The sequence below is a fragment of the Salvia splendens genome, chromosome 14, assembly GCF_004379255.2.
Source record: "Salvia splendens isolate huo1 chromosome 14, SspV2, whole genome shotgun sequence".
In the NCBI taxonomy this organism is placed as follows: domain Eukaryota; kingdom Viridiplantae; phylum Streptophyta; class Magnoliopsida; order Lamiales; family Lamiaceae; genus Salvia; species Salvia splendens.
Window position 1 is genome coordinate 8,148,028 of NC_056045.1, and position 21,748 is coordinate 8,169,775.

General features: G+C 41.0%; 1 pseudogene; it reads left to right on the plus strand.

The window, feature by feature from the left end:
• The first annotated feature begins 5,657 nt into the window (after positions 1-5,657).
• On the plus strand, positions 5,658-20,713 carry LOC121764118 (annotated as a pseudogene).
• Positions 20,714-21,748: the final 1,035 nt, after the last annotated feature.

Below are 21,748 nucleotides of genomic sequence, written 5' to 3' on the forward strand. Positions count from 1 at the left end.
TCATGCATTTGTCCTGAAGGGGTGCTTGAGAATGTGATAGTGAAGGTACATGACTTCTTGTACCTAGCTGATTTCCATGTGATTAGAATGAACGATAATGAATCTGCAGAATCTGGCGGAGTACTTTTAGGGAGACCTTTCCTACTTACCGCTAAGACTATCATTGATGTCTTTGATGGAACCATCTGCCTTGATTATAATGGGGAGAAATATACATTCAGTGTAGATGAGGCAATGAAGAAACCTCTTGACGTCGAAAATCTGCATGCTATGGATGTTATTAACCCCTTGGTCCAAAAATATCTTGAGACCGAATTAATGCAAGAACAGATTGAGAATTCCGAGATGAGTCATGCCATTGATAGAGAAGTGGCCAGTTGGTGTTAAGCAATGAACACAAGTGAGTTATCAGATGAAGAGTTAGCTGAAACAATTCTGGAATTCTGTGCAAACCCGGAGGTAGCTAGGTCAAGGAATACACCTTATGTGGCGAGTGTGGAAGGTTCTGCTGGGTCGACGAAGGGAATGAAAACGGAAGCAACAAAAAAAAATCCCTTGCCCCAGGAAAAAGACGTTCCCAAGAAAGAATTGAAAACACTTCCATCAGGGCTCAAGTATGCGTATCTGGAGGAGAATGAAAATTTCCCGGTAATTATTAACAGCAGCTTGACCGAGGGACAAGAAGAGAAATTGCTGAAGGTGATCCGGAGACACAAGAAGGCTATTGGGTGGACACTCTCTGACTTAGTTGGGATCAGTCCAGATATGTGCATGCATCACATTCGTCTAGAAGAAGGAGCAAAAGCCTGCAGGGACCCGCAACGCAAGTTGAATCCGAACATGAGAGAAGAAGTGCTGAAGGAAGTATTGAAGCTGCTATCCCTTGGAATCATATATTCTATACCAGATAGTGAATGGGTTAGTCCAGTACATATGGTACCAAAGAAGTCAGGAATACAGGTGGTTAAGAATGATAAAAATGAGTTGGTCCCCACTCGACTTGTTACTGGGTGGAGGATGTGTATCGACTACCGGAAGCTGAACGAGGCTACTAAGAAGGATCACTTCCCGTTACCTTTCATTGACCAGATGTTAGAGAGGTTGGCGGGCAAGCAATATTTCTGCTTCCTGGATGGATATAGTGGGTATTTTCAAATCTATGTGGATCCCGAGGACCAGGAGAAGACGACTTTCACGTGTCCCTTTGGAACGTATGCTTATAGACGGATGCCGTTTGGTCTGTGCAATGCGCCAGACACCTTTTAGTGGTGTATGATGAGTATCTTCTCGGATTTCCTGGAGGATTGCATCGAGATTTTTATGGATGACTTCACCGTGTACGGGAATTCATTTGACTCGTGTTTGGCAAGTTTGGATGTAGTACTGAGGAGGTGTCAGGAGAAGCACTTGGTTTTGAATTTCAAGAAATGCCACTTTATGGTCACCGAGGGAATTGTCCTAGGGCATGTGGTATCGGAAAGAGGCATACAGGTAGATCAAGCAAAAATCGATGTTATCTCAAAACTGCCTTACCCGACGAATCAGAAAGAGGTGACAGGATTCCTAAGGCATGCAGGATTTTATAGGAGGTTTATAAAGGATTTTGCGAGAATTGCTCAGCCACTCACTCACCTGTTGCATAACGATGTTGATTTTGTTTTCGATGAGGAGTGCAAAAAAGCTTTTCAGTTGTTGAAGGACAGGTTAGTTTCTGCTCCCATTATTAGAGCACCCGGCTGGAATCTACCTTTTGAGATCATGTGCGACGCAAGCGACTATGCCGTGGGAGCGGTGCTAGGTCAAAGAGTCAATGGGAAAAGCTATGTGATCTTTTATGATTCAAAAACGCTGAATCAGGCTCAGAGAAATTATGACACTACTGAAAAGGAAATGCTGGCGGTAGTGTACTCATTTGAGAAATTTCGCATGTACTTGCTTGGGTCGAGGGTGATAGTCTTCACTGACCACGCGGCTATAAAGTACCTGTTGGCGAAGAAAGAATCCAAACCGAGATTAATCCGTTGGGTGTTGCTTTTGCAGGAATTCGATTGGGAAGTCAGAGATAAAAAGGGAACAGAAAATAAGGTGGCCGATCACCTGAGTAGGATATTTCAAGGGGAGACCGAGGAAGCAATACCGGATGCATTCCCCGAGGAACATCTGTACTATGTGAAAGAATTTCCTCGACCTATCAGCTGGGAAGAGATTATGGCGTTAACAGATCCAGGGAAAGCCGAAAAAGGGAAATGTCATCAAAACGATGAGCCATGGTTCGCTGACCTGGCAAATTACTTAGTCACTGGAGAGGTGCCCAGTTCGCAGGAAATTTCCCGGGCCCAGAGGATGAAGCTCAAAAGTGAGGCCAAGTATTATTTCTGGGACGACCCGTATTTGTGGAAAATGGGAGCTGACCAAGTGATTAGAAGATGCATACCAGAATGGGAACAAAGGGATGTGCTGAACCATTGCCATGCCCTAGCTTGTGGAGGTCACTTTGGACCTAGGAAGACCGCAAGGAAGGTGTTAGATAGTGGTTTTTACTGGCCTACATTGCATAAGGATGCTTTCGAGTTTTATCAGAACTGTGAGAGGTGTCAACAGACAGGGGGAATCTCCAGGAGGGACGAAATGCCACAAGTTCCAGTGATTGTGTGTGAGATCTTCGATGTCTGGGGAATGGATTTCATGGGTCCATTTCCGTCTTCATATGGGAACGCATACATACTTGTGGCAGTTGATTATGTTTCAAAGTGGATAGAGGCCAAGGTGACTGCGTCGTGTGAAGCCAAAGAGGTAGCGGAATTTCTTAGAGCTAACATCTTTAAAAGGTACGACGTGCCCAGAGCTATAATATCTGATAATGGGACGTATTTCCGTAACCGGACTATTGAAGCTCTAATGAGAAAGTACGGAGTTCACCATCGTCTTTCCACACCATATCATCCTCAATCAAATGGGCAAGCTGAAATATCAAACAGGGAAATCAAAGCGATTCTGGAAAAGACGGTTAATCCGTCAAGGAAGGACTGGAGTAAGAGACTTGATGACGCACTATGGGCATATAGAACAACATATAAAACGCCCATTGGAATGTCTCCTTACAGGTTAGTATTCGGCAAGATGTGTCACTTGCCGGTGGGAATTGAGCATAGGGCGTACTGGGCAGTCAAGGAGATTAATATGAATCCTCAAGCCTGTGAGGGAGAGAGGAAACTGCAGCTCCAGGAGTTGGAAGAATTGAGGCTTGAATCTTACGAATCAGCGATGTGGTACAAAGAAAAGACCAAGCTTTGGCATGATAAGAATCTCCGGACCAAGGAACTGCAAGTTGGGCAGAAAGTTCTCCTGTTCCAATCCCGGCTCAAGTTAATGCCTGGTAAGCTGAAGTCCAAATGGACTGGACCATACACTATTGTGAGTCTTCGTGCAAATGGAGCAGTAGAGATCCAGGGAAGTGCTTCAAACTCAACTCCTTTTCTTGTCAACGGTCATCGTGTGAAGGTATTTAGGGATAACTCGGAGCTGTGTGTAGTGGACGAAATGCCACTACGCGCACTCCCTGATATCGCCTTATCGGTCTAGGAAGAGAGTGTTCTTAAGGACTTCCTAGGTCCAGTATCCAAAAAGTTTTATCATGACCTGACCTAGGAATCGTGAGAACACTTGAACACAATTTGTAAATATTTAATTGTTTTCCTTAAATCAAGAAAACCCAAACAAATCAGAAAAAAATAATCTTCCAAAAATATTTTCGAAATACCAGACTCCTTGGGAATGTTTTTGATATTGTCATATCCTAGATCTGGGGGGTCTGGCGTTTCAATTTTTTAGTTTGATTCTTTTTATGTGTAGTTCTGCAGAGAGTATCTACTGGGGCAGGGAGTTGAGGAGCAAAACATTGGCGGGAATTAGCACCGGTTCGGATTTCAAAACTAAAGGGGCACCTTTATGAGGAGACGTACGGTTGCTAGCGTCATGCCTGCAAAACCGTCCTCATCCGTACCCATCAGCTAATAACCGTGTGCTGCCTTTTATTTTTCCTTACTCACTCTCTCTCTACATCCAGAATTCCCCAAATTTCTCTCTAGGTTTTCTTTCTCTAACCCTAATCCAAGAAAATTTCTGTCCAAGTTTTTGTCAAAATTTCTAGAGAATTCTTCATGGATAACAAGCAGAATACCGGAAACACTTCGAGTTCCGCCGATTCTAACGCGGCGGCATTCATGGCTGACCTACTACAAAAATTTAGGGGGCCAGAAAAAGCTATGGAGGCGTTCGCCATGTTCGCATCTATGATGGGGAAATCCGTACCAGCCGTTTCAACATCCGCCACACCGCCACCAGAGACAGTTCAAGAAGCCACCGCTGAGCCGGAGGCAGTTCCAGAAATCACTACTGCCGTTCAAGAAACCACCGCCGCGGAAACTCGTGAAGAAGAAGAAGATCTGACCGCGGGGTTGGAATTGTTGGTCGTAAGTGAACCCAGGTTAGGTTCTGTCACTGAGGGGGAAATCCCAGTTTTAGAGGTAAAAGGTAACGTGGTTGACGTTTCTGAAGGGGTGAATCCTGTGTTTGCCGCTGTGGATTTTGTTGAGAGAGAATCCCTACCTGAATATGAGGGTGGATCTTTCTGCTGTTACTGATAGTCGTACAGAGGGGGAAACCCCTGTTTTGGAGCAGTTTGTTAAGGGGGAAATCCCTGTTGTTGGTGATGATGTTCCAAAGGGCGATGACGCCCAAGAAAACGTTAGTAAGGGGGAAACCCCTGTACAAGCGGTGGGTGCCAAAGCCCACGTTAGAGATGGTTTGGAGGGGATAGAAACTCCTATTTACATCACTGGGGCAACCCCTTTACTGCGTGAAGAGGGAGAAGCCCTCGTCTTTGGAAATGTACAGGAACCCGTCGGCGACGGGATGAATTTGATAGTGGACCTGACTGATGTCCCCGAAGGGACCGATTCACCGGTTAACGCAAGGGAAGCAAGGAGGCAAGCTCGCCGGAGCCTACTTGATGAGATAGATGAAACCGTCCAGCAGACGGAAGAAGGGTCGCTGGGTCTAGAGACTGCAGCCCCTGAGCAGGTAATCTCTCCTAGTCTTAACGATGAGGAGAGTGACAAGGAGGAGCGCCGCCAGGAGGTGGATAGAAAGAGGAAAGGAAAACAGATTGCTTCTTCCTCGACCAAGAAAGCAAAAGGAAAGACCGTTGAACACTCTCTCACTCCACCTGCTAAGGTACCGTACGCTGCTGAGTCCAGTGACTCCGACGAAGAACAAGAGATGGAGCTCAACTTTGAGCCGAAAGAAATCTGGATTACTAGAAAGCTGCTGAACGAGATGAGGAAGTTCGCGGATCCAAAACGCACAGCAATATACACGGAGAAGAGTGGTTTAGGAAAGGTTGCTAAGTCTGGGAAGATGTATGATCGGCGGAACTAAAGGAGATCTCGAGCAACGATGAATTTTGGGGGTATATAGAGGCAATCGGCTTTGACTGGTTGCTAAAACATAGCACCCTTGAGGTTCCGATAGACTTGGCCTGGGAATTTTTCTCGACTTTTTGGTTTAAGTCCACCACTGACTTGGATGCCGATTCCATCAACTTCCGGCTTTTCAATGAAGAGCATGTGATGAGAATCCGTGAGTGGACTTTACGAATGGGTCTGCTGACGCGTACAGAAGATGACGAAGGATTATGGAACGAGAGAATGGTTGGCCCACCAAAGTTCACACCGGGCTTCAAAGGGCAGAGCGCATGGGAATTCTTGACTCACCCGAGGGTGGGTCAATTTAAAACTAGCTTTTTGAAGGCTCACCATGTTGAAGACAGGGTCCTGAGGTTCGCCCAAACCTTCATTAGCTACAATCTGATGGGCACGGCCAACAACGCATTGACGACCCCCGACTTGTACTTCACCTGGTGCATGGCCACGGGAGTGCGTGTCCACTTGGGTTACTGGTTAGCTCAAGCCTTCCACCAAGTAACTGCCAACCCTTCCCGGCATCTATACACATGCCATCTTCTTGGGGCGTATCTACAGCGGAATGTGATTATGAAAATCCACAAGTCCTGCCGAGAAGTGAAGATGTGTCTACCCCCAGAAGTTTTCAACATGGATTACTTCTTTAACAAGGGGTTTCTAATCACGCACGGGAAGGACGTATGTTTCTATGAAGTTGGTAAGTCGGAAGCCCAGATCAAACAAGAGCAAGAGGTAGCGGGAGTGAAGGAAGTTGCTGATGTGTATGGAGCCAGACAGTCAGTCGTGGAAGTGGAAGTAATGAGGAAGGAAGTCGGATGGATGAGATCCGAAATTAAAATGGTGAGAGAAAAGATCGTGGCCCTACGGGGCAAAGGAAAGGTCAGTGCTGAAAGTGAGAGAGTACGGAAGGAGGTCACGGGAGTAAGAACGGAAGTACACAACATGCGGATGGAAGTTGGGCAAGTTAGGGAAGAGATCGTGGCCCTTAAAGGACGTGTTTCCGATCTAGTGGCTACATCGGCCAAGTATACTTAGAAGATGACGGAGGCCGTCGCACTAATGATGACGATGGCAAAATGGTTTAAAAGCCGGGGCAGGGAAGTTTATCTCTTCAAAAGCTTTCTCAGCCGACAAAACCTCTAACCGCCCCGTCTACCAGCAAGCCCGTGATTGTGAAATCAATCCCCAAATCCATGACCCTGAAGAAGACCGTACCCGGACAGACAGAAGAGAGGACAGAGAAGCGGGAATCACCGGCAAGAAAGAAAGCTAAAGAGACCCAACAGGCCGTGCCGCCCAAGTCTGGCTCCCGAGGGGGCCAGACCCCGAATTAATCTCCCAAACCAAGTAACCTTTACTTTTCTGTTTTTTTTACTTTTCGTTTTTCTTGCGTTTGTGTTTTTATGTGCCAGCATGCTTTGTTTTGTATATATGTGCTATACCCTCCTACACTTAGCCCGATTTTTGGTCTAAGTGTGAGAAGGGGTTGTTTTGTCTTGCATGTCTTGGTTTTGTATGATGTACCTTCTCCCACTTAGCCCGATGTTCGGTCTAAGTGTGAGAAGTTTGTTTTGTTTGTGCACCTTGTTTGTTTTTGTTTCATGTTTCTGTCTGCTGCTCTTACTTCCTTTTCCCCCTTCACTAGGATAGCTTGGGGACAAGCTTGAGTGAAGAGGGCGGGGGGGGGGAGTAAGTATGGTGTCTGTTTTTTTGTTTTAGAGTCTTTAGGATGTGTGTTTCGCATGAGCTAGCAAGATAATAAGGCAAGTTTCCCTTAGTGAGAGCGATTAAAGAGAGAATGCATGTCAACTTTGACACCTTCTTCCTTAATAAACTAAAAGCTGTCTGAATGAAGTTAGGATGATGGAAAAAGCCTTAGATAACCTAGCTATGCAACCCTACTATAAGAGTGAGTTGTAAGCCTAAACACCTTTTGTGCTAACATGTAAAATGGGCTACCACTTGATGCTTAGGGAGTAGAGTATGAAGGAGAAAAAATGGGTTACGAAGGTATAAGCTGGACGAAGTCCAGAACATGAGGTATAAGCTGGACGAAGTCCAGGGGAGGAGTATATTGAAATATATATATATATATTGAAAAAAAAACAAAGGGGGGGAAAGAAAACGGAGGTATAAGCTGGACGAAGTCCAGGGGAAATAAAAAGAGTAAAAAGAAGATTAATTACCTAAGGGCAGGAAGAAAATATTACCTGACCCAGGAAAAAAAAAAGGGGGGAAGGAGATGATAGAAAGGGGAAACTCTCATAACGCAACGCATCAGTGGTATAACTTTAACTGTGGAGCGTGTTGATCCTAACATCCCTGGTGAGGAATGAGTGATCGAGCGAACCTAACCGCTGGGAAATCAAAAGGGTATCTTGACGAACTGACAGACCGTTTAGATAGAAGAAGGAAGGGGGAGGATTTGAAGACTACAGACGGTCGGATTGAACTTAAGCTTGTGGGGACGGTCGCCTAAAAGTTGAAACTAGTTCATGAATATATGTTATGTTTGTTGTTTTTTTGTTTTTGTGATGTTTTCTTTTTTGAGTCTGTTAGTTGTCTAGGTCTAGGAATCTGTTTTTTTGTTTTGTAGAGTCGTACTTGGGGACCGCGCATTGAAATTCGCCTTATTTCTTTTCTTGTCTTTCATACTTGAGGACAAACATGGTTTAAGTGTGAGCAGTTTGATAAGGCTAATTTCATGCATCGGTCTAGGGATTTTATTTCATGAAAACGCTGGGTCTAACGCATGTTTAAAGCCAGGTGTGTGAAGGTTTTCGCTAGATCCAGGAAAGGAAGAGGACGCTTGCATGGTCCTAGGAAACTGGCGAAAGAGTGGACATTATGAAGAAAATTGCTTGACGGAGGAAGCCTCGGAGTTGAAGGGTAGAATAGGGATTTCTACGAAGACTCTAGAAGGCTATGTCCGCATCTATAAAAGGAAGAAGCATGCAAGCTGGAGGGACTTTCTCGGTTGGAGGCCTCGCTAACAGCTTGTAACTCAGTTCACTTTTCACACACTTGGGTTCTTTTTTAGGGGAGATTCAGGGTGACGCACCTAGGGTTCACATCTAGCTTTCTCACGTTCTCGATTGGGTTGTAACACCGTCCTTCTCTGGGGCAAAGAAACAATTTAATTTCCGTTTTCGTACTTTGCTGAATATTTCTCTTATCTTAATGCAAGTTTCGTTTTCGCTTATGTTGATTGTGTTGATTTCTGTTTGTTGATTGTGTTTACTTGAATTCTGGAGTTGGAATTGTTGGAGTTGGTTGTTTTCGCGGATTATTGCAGGTTCGTGGTTGGATTTGGGAGAATGGAGTTTGTTTGTGGATGAATCGGGGTTTTGTCTTGCTGATTTTGTAGGATTGTCTGTGATTGTTGGAATTCGGAGTTGATCGGAGAAGATCTGTAAGAATCGGAATTATGGAGTTGATTTTGATGGTTGTTGAGTTCGGGTGGCTTGGATCCGGAGTGGATTGAGCACTCGACGTGAATCTGAGCAGTGTTGATTTAATTTCATGCCTAGTTTACGTGTTTTCATTTCGCTTCGCCTAGTTTTCCGATTCATAGCAAGTTTCTGGCGTCCTGATTTCTATATTCTGCTTGAATCTAGGTACGTGCTCTGTTTTCTCCATTTACGTACTTAAGTCGGTTAAGGAAATGCATGTCGTTGTTAGTCAGGGCATGAGTTGGATGTTTGCAGCTTTTACCGTACTTGCTATATTTGGAGTCGTGGTCCCCACTGCTTTTATTCTCTCTGTCTAGTCTTAATTTGTGAATCGTTTACACGGTCTAGGAAGTGATTTTAATACCTCGCGATCATGACGATGTTTGCTGTCAGTGTGTTTACAGTTTCCTAGGTCTAGCATTTACATTTCGTGCCTAGGACTAGAGTTAGGTAAAATTCTCAATCCTTTGCGTGGCAGCAGCCGCTTGTTTCCAGAGTCTCTAGCACTACTTCACGAATCCATCTTCGTGGGATCGACCTTGCTTCCCTATACTAATCCATAGTATTTGGGGTTGAGGGATTTAATTGTTGAAGGGGAGTCGAGTGTGTCCAACGACAGAAACACTCTGTGTTCTTTGAGTTCCCGGACCTAGTGATCCAGTGGATTTAAGAAGCACGGAGTCTTGACCGAGCATCTGCATTAACTTTCTCTGTGCACACTTGCTCACTCCGCTCCTGAGTCATCTCTTAGCGAGCACTCGCGGGCACAAACCTTCAGCCATTGACGCAAGGATGGGAAAATCTTTCTCGTGGGTTCCCCACCAATCGAGGACGTCGATTTGGGAGGGAGGAGTAGGACCTTCATCACCAAAGGAAAAAAGTGACTCGAAATATAAATCTAATTCACTCACCATACCTGAGGACCTACCGCTGGTGCTGTAGCTGTATAGGTCAGCTATATGGGATTGCGCATCGGGTTCATCATGATCGGCTTGAAATGCGAAGCCATAGTTATGTTGTGGAGGAGGGGGGATCTTCTGACTTGGTGGGTAGTGTTATATTTGGTTTCATATTCGGTGTAGAGAGAGCGCAAGTTAAACTCGAGGGTTTGTTGGATAATGGACCGGTCCGGGAGGGTTATTTGAAATGTTTCTGAGAGGTCTACTCCAAATTCGTCACTGGTATCAGATTTGATTGCTTGAAGGGGGCCAAGATCAATAGAACTCAAATTGTTATAATAAAAATCTAAAATCCTAGAGGTACCGGCTAATTTCCATTTTGGATCCAATACCTTTGCAATAAAAAACACGGTTGGAAACTCACTGAAATACTTAAGCCATTTTTCAATCATAAGCCATTTTTCAATCATATAATATAAAACACACATTAATTCAGGTGAAGAGGAAACATTTTTCATTGCAGTTTTAAAACCAAGTGATATATACATGCAATGCTCTAAAACAAGAACAACAGTGCAGTAATAAACACCCAATAATTCAACAGTAGCATTTTTGAAATAGTTGAACAATTTAAATAAAGCCACGCTATGTTCCCAACAACTATGTGAAAGATATAAATCATGAACGGGATAGGTTCTATAAAAATCACATAAAGAATCTTTATGCGTCAAAGTAGAATTAAGACAATCATATGTCGAATTCCATCTATGAGACACGTCCATAGTAAAATTCGTATATCTAACATTCTTTTGATGGCAATATTTCTTCCATGCTTTGCCAATAGTCGGCTTTTGATGGATTAATCTAACTGTAGTTCTAATAGGACTAATATGCTTTTGCCATAATTCAAGCGCATCTTGTACACATAAATTTAAAATATGACATATGCATCTTTGATGAAAATACTTACCTCCAATTACCGGAGCACAAGCCGCAATCAAATCGCTAATACTTGCGGTGTTAGCACTTGCATTATCAAAACCAATAGAAAATATCTTGTTGCATAATTGAAACTCATTCAAAACTTGCATAATCAAAGAAGCAATTTTGGGTGCAGTGTGTGGAGTTTCAAATTCTCTAAAACCTATTAAACACTTGTTTAAAGTCCAACTATTGTCCACAAAGTGAACCGTAATGCCCATGTATTAATGCCGGTTAAAACGATCAGTCCACACATCTGAGCAAATGTTCACTTTGTGGCCCAAATTAATTAAATAACGTGATAATTCAACCTTTTTCTCTAAACATTGCCTAACGGTAGATCGTTGAACGATCATTCGCCCTATTGTTTTGATAGCTACGTTTAAACCATTTTGCATAGTAACATCAAATTTTTTGTCATCATAAAGTTAAAAGGAAAATGCTTCATTGCCGCCCATCTAGTCGTAACATCAGAAAAAAAAATTTGATCATATTTAAAAAGAGGCGTACCTGACGAACCCCGAGCCACCGTGTTGGAAGTTTAGTTGGGTTTGGGTAGAGGTAGTGCCGCATTCTACCGGATGCTTTGTCACCAAATAGCGACGGAGGGTGCCACATCCCCCACCACTCGAGAATTTGTAGACTTTATCACAATAGTTGCAATACAGATAAAACGCCGATGTCTCTTCTTGAGAGTGCGGATCATGAGAACTTGGAATCACCACCGGGACCTTCTTGTAGTGTTTGACAAAAATATCAGATTTCAAAGCTTTTGTCGTGTTAGTGGGTGGAGGGGAGAGGCATCTCCTCATTTCCGCCGGTGCTAGACGGAATACGAGAATGAGATCTATCATCGTTGTTGTACGAGTCCGACGATATAGACACGTCGTACTCGTCATTTTGTTGGGAACCACCACCCCCGCCCCCGCCCCCACCTTGATGCATTTCAGCGAGTAGCATGACCATCCTATGAAGTTTAATTAGGAACACAAAAAAATTAAAAAACTCTATCTTATGAAATTATGAATTGTAAAAATAATTTTTCATTACTTACTTGCATGCGTTCAGCCGGTCACTCGGGAAACCTCTTTCATAACTTCTCGACGACTAGGTCGCCTTGATTTTGAGGGACGACTAGTACTTTGATCTTAGGCAATTCCCTTGCTCTGATCACCACGTCCCGGTCCACCACGAAAAGAAGACATAGCGATAAATGAAAGTAGTATGGATTGAATATGGAGTATGGAATAAGTGGTAAATTACGAGCACAACAACAAATATAGTAGTAAGTAGTAACTAGTAAACTAGTAACTAGTAAACAACTTGAGCAATTAGAGAGAATGAGGGGAGAATAGAGAAATAGAGATTGAGAATGAAATCCTTGTTAACACAAGAATGGGGTGAGTAAAAATGAGTGGGAAGTGGGGTATTTATAGGAGTAAAATTAGAACAAATAAAAAAAATATTTGAAATTTCAAATTCGGCCGAAACTGGCGGTTTACCGCCTGGACCGGCGGTTCAGTTCACGTTTTATTTTGTGGCTCAGAATTAAAGTTGTCTTTCAAAAAATTGGAACCAAGCTGGGAAACTAAGAAGAGACTCATTCTTTGGAGGCTTGAAGCATGGACTAAAGGGTGGTGTCCGGAATTTTCTTTTTCACCGGGCTAAATGTGTGAGGACTTGCTTAAAGCTAGAAGATGGACGGAGCATAATCAAAGAAGCAACTCTAGTATACATAAAGGTGCAATGTAGCTCGCACTACTTCCTGGTTAGTTTTTGTAGGGTGGTTTTGATTGATATTTGTTTAGTTTTTGGTTTCCTTGTTTTGCTTGGAGGATGCTTTTCTTAGGTCTCTCGAGGTTATCCTTTGCTTAGCTTACTTGTTTTGATTTGAGGTATTTTTTCTTCTTTTATTGGACTAATTTGTATGTTCTGAACTTTGGTTCCTTTGCTCACCGATTTTAGAGCGATTTCAGCCTTTTCATACTTATACAAAAAATCTAAAATCTCAATTTATTGGTCATCTAGATAGTAAGATAGAATAATTAAATTTGTTAATGGTGTAGTAGCACTTAGACTTAGATCAGTGGTCCCTGATCGAACAACATTATTTAACCTTATATAATAGTTTATGCATCATAATAGAATTAAATAACACTTTCAAGCTACGCATACAAAAAATCAATTACATTCGACTTTCGACATGTATATAATCACTTAACACAATTTAATTTAATGTTTTCCTTTTCTTCAATTTTTCCATCCTTCTTTTCCATTACTCTCTCTGTCTCATGTTATTTGCATTTTTCTATTTCGGCTCAACCAAAATTACTTACACTATTTCTATTCTAAGTAAGATTTAAAGTATTTAATTAATATATTTATGTTAGTTAAGTGTTCAATTCATCTCAAATTTACAGCCTAAAATGAAAAGTGCGACTAATATGGACTGAAAGAGTATATATATAATATATTTCAACATTAGGTTAAATGTAGACATGGAAAAAGTGTTGGAAATAAAATTTGTTATTTTAATAAAATTTACAATCTAAAATGAAAAGTGCGACTAATATGGGACTGAAGGAGTATATATATAATATATTGTTGGGAACACGGTTGCTGGAATTAAAAGAGATAAACAATAACGGGCGTAATACAACCCAAGAAGGAAGAACTAAAACTGAAAATTACAATTAAATCGAAACTGTAAACTGGAAATAATACTTAGCCGAGTCGAGGAGGCCTCTTTCCGCAAGACAAGATACGCCCCGGTAGTGCTCTCTGTTTAGCGTGTCGTCCCCAAAGATAAAACGGCTACGTCTCTGGTAAAGCAGCACCACAATCAACAGAGCTCCGGCGAACTGGATGGAGGAGAGGGTAGAGCTTTCGACAGAAAAACAATGCAGGACAGGAAGAGAGCTTATGATGCAAGGTGCTTTGTGAATGTTATCTAGAGATGCATGGAATGGCTAGCCTATTTATAGGCCTAGTACACTGCAGGGGTCAACTCAGCCTTGATGGCTGTTGTCATGGCTCATTATGGCGGGGCAGTAACCGTCGGCCGTTACGAGTTTGAAAGCTGGAGTTGTCGACGTTGAATTTAGACGTTGTACATGCCCTAGTTCAACCGTCACATGTGGACTTCGTGAAGCGACTTGAACAAGACACTGATCAAGCCATCGCTCAAGGCGCAGCAGGCCGGGTTGATCAGGCTGCTGATCAAGGCGCAGCATGTCAAGTTGATCAGGCTGCTGCCCAAAATTGAGGTGGTCCAAAACATTAAGTCTGGATCCAGGGACAAGCCCAAGAACCACGCAAAGACCAAGTCCAAGTCCAAGTCCAAGTCCAAGTCCAAGACCAAGACCAAGACCAAGACCAAGGGCACGGGCGCGGGCGCGGCTCGGCGCGCGTGTGGGCTCTTTCACCCATCTTAGTCCACGATAATTACTAAGAGTAATAAGTAACTTAATAAATACACATTTAAAGATGTGTCTCATCTCCTATGTGGGATAATTAACACTAGTTAATTACTCCCTAGGCTTTCATTCCATAGCTTTATCAAAGCTACAATGTGACTAACTTTAACCCAATATTTCTCACTCACCGGGAATCGGATTTGAGAAAGTGAGTATACTACGGTCATCTGCGCGGAACGTAGATCGACGCTATATCATTTAATTTCCTCGAATTGAATGTCTCATCACATTTATTATTGGTCAAACTTCGTTGACTGGACATCTTAAAATCAAGATTCCAACAATCCCCCACATGAGTGGAAATAGCCAGATGCATATGCATGCAGACACAAACTCAATCCTCGAGATGTATATAAGCATAAGGATAGGTAGTTGTTGGCTTTGAACCCTCCACAGTTGACACTATCGGATATACAGGCGGCTTAGTAGCGCGATGCTTTGAACTAATCCAGCATGACGTGCAACGAGACAATGGTGTTAACGCTTAAACGCCTCAACCTCATCCATTCTCACGTTTTGTGTCCTTTTCGGCCTTGGACACCACTTTGGATTCATAAGTGTGTTATTTGAAGCGGCCTCACTTCACACTTGAGAACTCAATCTCCTCGAGATCCTTAGGAGTCATTAAAAGTCATAGACTTAGCCTCACCACTAGGCAAGTTTTACAACACTCTATTATTCTCTAGGGAATAGATATAGTTGAGTGTTTCTCATGAACTATCATAGCTTAGTTGTCCCTTTGAACCAAGTTCTTGGGATCTCCAGTCATCATGGTTGGGTTACCACTATGATAATTCTTTAGTTCGTGGATTTCAAACCCATTCCCTCTAGCAACTTATTCATTTGATCACGGTTTAACCATTTGGTTTCAACATTAAGTTAAACGTGGACATGGAAAAATTGTTGGTGAAATAAAATTTGTTATTTTAATAAGCGTGATTAGTGATCACTTTCAGCCACATTAGTCCACATATATGGACTCGTGAAATAAAATATGTTATTTAAATAACCACGTTATTCCACATAAAGAAAGAAACTACCAGCATTATATATAGTGTGGACTCGTGATGTAGTCATATTGTATGTACCCACAATATATGGACAAGAAAATGTATTTATATTTTTGGAATTATATAGCATATTTTTTTTCTTTTTCCTATAAATCTTTGTTTTAATATTTGATTCAACTCAGTGAATTGTCGAGTAAATTTGTTATGCATAAACCAGTTTTAATTAATGCAGCGTAAAGCGTACTTCTCATTCATTCGTAATGCTAATAAAAAATACAATATCGTGATTAAAAAATCTAACGCGCAATAAAAATTGATTCTCATCGTAACGTGTAATACTCCTTTCGTCCACCATTTACAAAGTCATTTTTACCTCTATCTGAATTTAAAAATCATTACTTGATTCTATGAAGAAAAATCAAAAAGTAAAATAAAGTGAGAGTGAAACTCATTTTCTATACTATTAGTTTTATGAATGGTGAATGTATAAATATTAGTAGAAGGTAAGATTCATATATAAAAATATAAAAATAAATAAATAATTCTTTAAATTATGTGCAACTCAAAATAATAAAATACTCTCTCCATCCCATAAAGATTGTCTCATTTTTCTATTTCCGTCTGTCTCACAAAATTTGTCTTATTTAATTTTTTACTATTTTGAGTAGTGGACATCATATTCCACTAATTCATTCATATTCACATTTTATTATAAAATTAATATATAAAGTAAGACTCACATTCCACTAACTTTTACAACTCACTTTTTATTATATTTTTTAAAATTTGTGTATGGTTACAGTGAAACAATCTTTGTGGGACGGAGGGAAGAGTAACTTTTTAGTAGTGGAGAGAGGAACCAATCCTTATTTATCTTTTGGACTCGAGATATCATCATCGGGACCATGATATTATACGAAAGTTGTTTTTTTTTTCCTTTTTAATGTACAATAATCCTTATTGGCACACAATAATGTTGGATATTTTAGTGTAATTGGATTAACTTGATTGATCAATATGATCATAATGAGACATCAAATAAGTTGGAAGTGCAGAGTGTACACTTGTTTGAATTCGTTATGATTGGACGGGGGTTCGGGGGAAGCGCCCCCGAGAGCGGGGTCCAAGGGGCAGAGCCCCAAGTCAGCTTGGAAATATTTTATTTCCATTAAAGTTGCTATACATAAATCTTCATCCGGAAATGTATTTTCCGATAATTGAAGGACCGAATTACAATATTTAAAACCCGCCAAAACTGTTATTTTACAGTTATGAAAGGAAGGGGTGCAACGTTTCATCTTCAACCTCCTTCTTATAGATCATTTCTGGTTCGAAAAAAGGACTCACAGAATCAACGTACGAATATCTTCGAAACCTGAATTGTATCCAATCAAACATTAGTAGAACTGTCAAATTGATTTGATCTGAAAGTGTTTCATGCCTTTCAGAAAATCCGATTGTTCACATTCTCTGTAAATCTCCATAACAAATAATAGACAATTAATTTATCATTATCACTTGAATCATATAGAAATCTACTCACCAATATTTTAAAATTGCATGTGACTGGAGTGGTGGCAGATAAATAATGTCTCACATAGCCAGCCAAGTTAGACTTCAGCTCAATTTTTTTAAAAAACGATCAATAACTAATGTGAGTTACAAAATCCTTATTGTCACTATTTAATTAACTTTTCTTTGCTTCGGTGACAGAGTTTATTATATTAATCCATTTTTCTACACTCACAAAGAGAAATCAATAACTAATGTGAGTTACAAAATCCTTATTGTCACTATTTAATTAACTTTTATTTGCTTCGGTGACAGAGTTTATTATATTAATCCATTTTTCTACACTCACATAGAGAAATCAAAGGACAAGATATTATAAATAAAATAAGTGGCGCAGATGATCTTGACAAATAAATTAGATAGCTGTAAGAGTTACGTAACAAGGGAAGATTGTGAAGCAGATTTTATAAGAACAAAATCAAATTAGTTGTAAAAATATTGTGGCGCAGATCTTTATGAAAATATTAGATTCGGGCCAGTAGTCTAGTATTGGAAAATAAATGTTCATAATAGTACTAATAAATAAATTAATATAATATTAATCTATTAAATTAATTGGAAAATTTTAATAATTCCATTAAATAAATTAGCGGGTAGAGATTCTAATTGCTCCAAGCCAATGAATCATACTCCTCTGTCCCACAATAAAAGTCACATTTCACTTTTACCATAAATAGTAAGTAGGTATCACGTTCAACTAACATACTTCAGTCACATCCTACTATAAAACCAATATAAAAAAATAGACCTCATAATCTACTAATTTTTTCAACTACTATTGTTTACATTTCTTAAAACTTGTGTTCATATTAAATGTGACTGTTATTGTGGGACATAGGGTAATAGTATAGCTTAATGAATAAAAAATTTACAAATGCAAAATATTGAGTTATAATTTAATGCATAGTCTACTATAAATAGTTGGTTATATCTTATGACAATTCATCAACTCTACACTACTCAACCATACATATTAGTACACAATAATTCAATTATCTTCATTTTCCGATTTGGAAAATGGTGGGTGTTAGCTGTTAGGGTTTGTATACTACAAATTACCTTTCGAGTGATTGAATACTGTAAAACTCTAATTATTATTTTCCAATGAATGCAACAGATTATTTTTATCATGATGTTGTTATGTTTTATATTTAATGGATGTTTATTGCATATTTAAATGTACAAGCGAACATAACAAAGTCTAAGTTTTTGTTTTAGTAGACCGGTTGTGGGCTGCGCTCAATTTAAGGTATGCGGTTAGTCCTGAACAAAGAAAAATAATAATTTCACAACCTAGATAGGCCTAGACTACCTATCGTGAAAGGTTGCAATGTCAGTCCGACTATTTCTAAGCCTTATTGAAATAAGATGACGTTGGTGTGGTATAGCACTGAATAGATCTAACAGCAATACGAGTCTTTATGCTATCTACTGAAAGACGAGGTCTTGATAATTAATTTCTTAATCAATGTACATTAGCATTGAGTATACGATATTGAGTATCTACTACTTTGACTTACCAAAGGTGCGGGTTTTTCGTCACCCAACGATCCTGGTATATTGGGTAGTGGTGATCATTATCTGGCGGTGCTAGGATTGCAATTATGTTGAATCCTGCGCGAGGAGAGTCTCGTTTGATAACATCCACAAGAGGAGCTCGAAACAAGGTTTTATTATTCGAAGCCTAGCTAGTTGGAGTTTTATTACTCTATGAATAATAAATAAGAGTTTCTTGCTAAGTCTACTCTTGGAGATTAAAATATGTTAATTAATTAAGTCCATAGCAGACATTGATTAATTAATGGATGTTTCTATCTTAAGCACGGGAAATGAATTACACACACAAAAGGAAACCCGGAATACTTGTAATTTCGGATTTGGAAAGGCAGTGCAATATTACTTCTGTAGTGGCTGCCTGTAATATTCCAGTATAAGCTTGTATTAAATTGTGGGTTCAATTTAATTAGTAAAAAGCTAATTGGGTGAGGCCATGTCCAAATTCTTCCTTAGATCCCTGACTGGGCCCAATATGTGACTTAATATAAATAGGAGAATAAAGGAGACAGAAAATACACTTTTTCCTAATCATAATGTTCGTCCCTCTCCATCTAGAGAGAGATTCGAAAATTGTTCTCCTTACGTGAGCAGGTTTCTGTCTTCGTTATTTAAGTCCTAGTACACTGGTGAGATTTGCCCACACAAATATCAGTCTACAGTCCGGGACAACAGTCAGAAGATCCGAGGTCGAGTTCTCAAGATCTTCACGTAGAGAACACGCAAGCCATCTTCGATTCTCAAATCAATCAATGAGGTAAATTAGCTAACTCCGTAGTACGCATGTTTCAGGGATATTTTGTGCTAAAGCATGTGTATAATTCAAGTTGCGAGCATGATACATGTGATAATTACTCGAATAGAGTTTGTCTGAATAATCTGCTAAATAGAAAAGTTTTGTGTGATCCGTGAGAACGCACGCTTCCGCTAGCAACCCCTTCATTAGCAACGTAGATTTCGATTGGGTGAAAGAAGTTAAGGAATTCGACGAAAAAAAAAGGAAGTGAAGGGTCTGGTGGATGCGGGAGTGAAGGAGATTCCCCGTCTTTTCGTGCATCCACAGGAGGTCATAGACCGTTACCCGACAGCCAAGGGTACAGCAGTGGAGCTGCCCGTGATAGACCTGACTGGGCGGAGAGTGGGGGAGCAAGGCGGGGGGAAGTGGTGGAGGCGATCGGTAAGGCTGCCAGAGAATGGGGATTCTTCCGCATCATCAACCATGGCGTTCCGTTGGAAACAATGAAAGCCATGTTGGAATCTATAAAGAGATTCCACGAGCTCCCACATACGAGAGGAGCAAGCTAGTGAAGTGGAACAGCAAGCTCGCCGCGCAGAAAGGCGATCCTGCTTGTTGGAGGGATGTTTAGAATGTTGTTTACACTAACAATCATCTTGACCCTAATGAAATTCCTTCAGCCTGCAGGTATACTATTACAGACTCAATATCCCACATCTATTGTAAAAGCAACTGGTGAGGAGTTTATAGCCCAAATAAGCTTTCTATTCTAACAGACTAATTTGTTGAGATGAGTTCACATGAATAGTTTGTAACAGATTAGTATTTCAGGAGATTTATCATCTGTCTTAATTTGTTTCGATTTGCAGTAAGGAAACGGAGTATGTGAAGTACATAATTGAGGCGAGGGAACTAATGGCGTAGTTGTTCTCAGAGGCCTTAAGGCTTCCGAGTGATTACTTATCGAAAATGGAGTGCACGAAAAGCCTGTCCATTTCATGCTTGTATTACCCGGCTTGTCCCGAGCCTCACAAGACCTTAGGAGCCCCAAAGCATTCCGACACCACTTTCCTCACCTTGCTCATCCAGGATGATTCGCGACAACCAATGGGTCGATGTAACACCCGTTCCTGGGGCCCACATTGCCAACTTCAGTGATCTCATGCAGGTTCACTTAATTACACCCTGGCAACATGAATAATTATTGTTTGATTACGTAATTATAATTATCATTTGCAGATTCTTAGCAACGACGAGTTCATAAGCGTGGAGCACAGAGTGTTGTCCCAGTTGGCGCGGCTGAGGATCTCCACGGCAACCTTCTCCACTCCGAGCATCCGAGCAGCAGGGAAGCCATTTGGTCCGATCAAAGAGCTGATCACCAAAGAGAAGCCTACAGTTTATAGAGATTTCATGTTAGAAGAGTACTTCCAATACTACAAAACAAAAGGAGCTCGAGTTGAATCAGCCTTCGATTACTACAGGATTAATAAATAAATATTGGTTTTGCAAAAACATGATTTTAATATAGTACCTTTCTGTTGCTTAAATTATCTTTATTTACACTTGTGATGTTTCATTGAATCGAGCTTCATGATCATGCATGTTGAACGAGAACTGCCGAATCAAACAACTTGAATTTTTTTATCAGACGAGACGTGCGATCCGTCGGCGCTCGTGTCGAGACGGATCGCACCATACGTGATCGGGATTAGGGTTGTCGATTGAGTGGGAGCCAATGGTTCACGATCACGGGGTGACAAGCAGACGAGCAAGGGCTCGTACGCACCGCCGACCGAGACTGAACCCTAGGCGGCGCCAGCACCAAGGTCGACACCGAGGCTGGCGTGGTACAGCGGTTCAACCGAGAACCCGCCGAGACACCGAGATGCCGAGAGCCCAAACCCTAGGCGGAAGGACCGAGACAAAGTTCCGAACCACTGGGCGAAACGTGCACGCCTAGTCGCGTGACGTGTGCCACTAGAGAGGGAGCATCGTGTCTCGGATGTGTCGAGACAGGCGGTTGAGAGGAGGTGAGCCACCGTGCGCGCACCTGGCCGAGACGCTCACGACACCCGACGGCGCGGCTGGCCGAGATGCTGCCACGGGTGACGTGCCACCCGACGCGACTGCGTAGGCCGAGAGCAGCAGCACCATGTGCGCGAGCCGCTGGCCGAGACGTGGTCATGGTCGACGCGTCGTGGTCCGACGACGAACTCGTCGAATCTTCGTCGTTCATCGTACGTGCAAACCTCGTGCTATGAGATAACGATGAAAGATTATTTTAATGATTATTTAATTTTTAATTAAAAGAAATCAATATAATATTATTATTTAATGGTAATAAAATCTTTATGGAAGATTTCCATAGATTTTAGGAATATTTTTATTATTATCTATATATATGGAAATAAATAATATTATTTTATTCCTAGATGATATAGACAAGAATAATTTAATAGTTTCCTAATATTTATATATCTAGAATCCTAAACATGATAGATATGTATGAATTTATTAAATAATAAAATTTCTCTTCCTAATCTTGAACATGAAAATAATTTGAATTTAATTTTTCATGTCTT